The sequence below is a fragment of the Arachis duranensis genome, chromosome 5 (genome assembly GCF_000817695.3).
Source record: "Arachis duranensis cultivar V14167 chromosome 5, aradu.V14167.gnm2.J7QH, whole genome shotgun sequence".
NCBI lineage: Eukaryota > Viridiplantae > Streptophyta > Magnoliopsida > Fabales > Fabaceae > Arachis > Arachis duranensis.
The window spans coordinates 24,970,945-24,973,552 of NC_029776.3; positions in this window are offsets into that span (position 1 = coordinate 24,970,945).

Consider the following 2,608-nt stretch of genomic DNA (forward strand, 5'->3'; position numbering starts at 1 on the left):
GGAGAGAGGAAAGGAGAGAGAGATAGAGAGGAAGAAGGATAAGATAGAGAGAGAATAAGAGAAATGAATAGAGAGGGAGAAAAGACAGAGAGAAAGAAATGGGAGGGGGAGAAAGAGCAGTAGGGGAGAGAGAGGAGAAGGGGAGAGAAAGGGGGATAAGAAGAGAGACAGGTGAAGAGAGAAAAAAGGAAAAGGGGGAGAGAGAGAAGAAGACAAAGAGAGGGGAGGAGAAAAAGGGGAGGAAAGAGAGAGAGAGAGGGGAAAGAGATAGAGAAAGGGAGAGAAGAAGAGAGAGAAAGGAGGGGGAGAGATGGACAGAAGAAGAGAAAGAGAGAAAAAAGGGAAAAAAGAGAAAAAGGGAGAGAGAAGAAGAGAGAGAGAGGAGGGAGAGAGAGGGAAAGAAAGATAATATAAAATCTAATTTTATATATGTTAAGAGAGAGAGAGGGAGAGAGAGAAAGAGAGAAGGAGATAGGGAGGCAGATAGAGAGAGAAAGGGTAGAGAGAGGGAGAGAAGAAGAGAGAGAAAGGAGGGGGAGAGAAGGAGAGAAGAAGAGAGAGAGAGAAAGAGAAGGGAGAGAGAGAGACAAAGAGAGAGAGAGAGGGGAAGAGAAGGGAGAGAGAGAGAGGAAGAAGGAGAGATGGAGAGAGAGAGAAGGGGGAGAGAGAGGGAGAGAATGAGAGACAGAGTGGGAGAGAGAGGGTGAGAGAGAGAAAATATAAAAACTAATTTTATATATGTTAAAAGTTAAAACTAGTTTTAGTTTATAAACCAGTTTAAACTGGTTTTTTCAATTGAAATTGATTTTATTTTTAAGAACTGGTTTAAACTGGTGTACTGTATTATAAACTGGTTTAAAATAATTTCTTATGTGACAAAGTAGTTTGGTTTAGTTTCTAAACCATTTAAAATGATTTAATGTAGTTACAGTTCATTTTATAAAAAAACTGAACCATGAACACCCCTAAACACGACAACAACAGTGGCAGTTCTAGCAGTTTTGAAAATTCTCCGCAGCAGTGATGGCCACAAATGCAGCTTGAGATCATAGTAATTCAACCCTGAGAAATTAATGTTCTAAAATCCTCAACAAAACTATAACAAAATACTAATGGCAAGGGTTCGAAACAAGAAAACTTATTGCAACAAAGAAGGAATGACATAACAGAAAAGTAGGTCCAGCGGTGGTTCTGGCAATGTCAACGCTATTTCTCGGCGACCAGACACGACGGCGAGGTCTGAACAGAACTAGAAGAAGCGGCGACAAACCCCAAGCAATTTTGGCAAGCAGAACGTTGGACTTGACGGCGCAATAGCTCGACGACATCTCTCTCTCTCTCTCTCTTTCTCTCCCTCTCTCTCATACGGTGGCAACCTCGTTTGACCCCAATGGCGGAGATGGAAGCTCCAACAATGACTGAGGAACGGCTCGATGATGGCATGCAATTCGGCGACGGTGACAAAGCGCGACGACGCGAGAAAATTCCCCTTTTAGTGGCAACGACGGTCCTTGACGATGACGGCAGAGCAGTGACGACTTCTTCCTCTCCCACGCACGAATCTTTCTTCCTAGTTCGACGGTGGGTCTCAACTTCTTCTTCTTCTTCTCTCGGCCGCGGGCGGGAGGGGGGTGTTAAGAAAAGGGGGTGGTGGCTGGGAGTGGGTGAGGGGTCAGGATGAGTGTGTTAAGGTTAGGGTTTGGGAAAAGAGGGGGTAATGATAAACTTGAGAATTTCAATAAAATTAGGAGGTAGAGTATAATTTAAAACTAAATTTAATCCAATATAATTAACTTTGAGAATACTATTTATTTTTCAACTTACAAATGATTTTCAATTAATTACTCTAATTTAAAATTAGAGATAAATAAATAAATTTTAATGTAGTTCATAAAATTAATAAAAACTTTCAATTATTCAATTTAAATTGTATAAAACTCGCATTATTGTATAAAACTTTAAATTGTATAAAATACTCAATTATTTTTGAAAATTTTATAAATCCTAATGAATTTTAAATTTAAAGTCTTGTAACTTTGATTTAATTACTTTTTGTAAATAATTTTTCTGAAATTAAAACCATAAATAAACATAATAAATTATAAATAATTCATTATTTATTTTCTAAAAATTTGGGATCTTACATTCTACCTCACTTACAAAAATTTTCGTCCTAAAAAATTAACTTAATATACAAAATATTACATAGTTTTAACACTTTATTTTTGAACACATTTGGGAAAAAGCCAAAGTTTTGGCATACATATAATTTCAAATACCGAAAAATATGGCATAAATATAAGGAAAAAAGTGTGATGCAAAGTAGAAGTTAGAAGATAGGCTTGATGCAAAAGATTACATAGTTTTAACACTTTACTAAAACTTGAGGAAGAAACATAATAGGGTGTAAATTTTTTAAGATAGGTGTGTGCAAAAAATAAAATGTGGTTGACATGTCAACACTCTTATTCCCTTTAACTAATCTAGCACTAGGTGCTTTTCAACTCATTTATAACTCCCCAAGTACACTCTTACTTCATAATCTCCTTATTCTATTCTGTTGCACATATCCGATATATCCATAGTAATAACTAGTTTCACGTCAAGC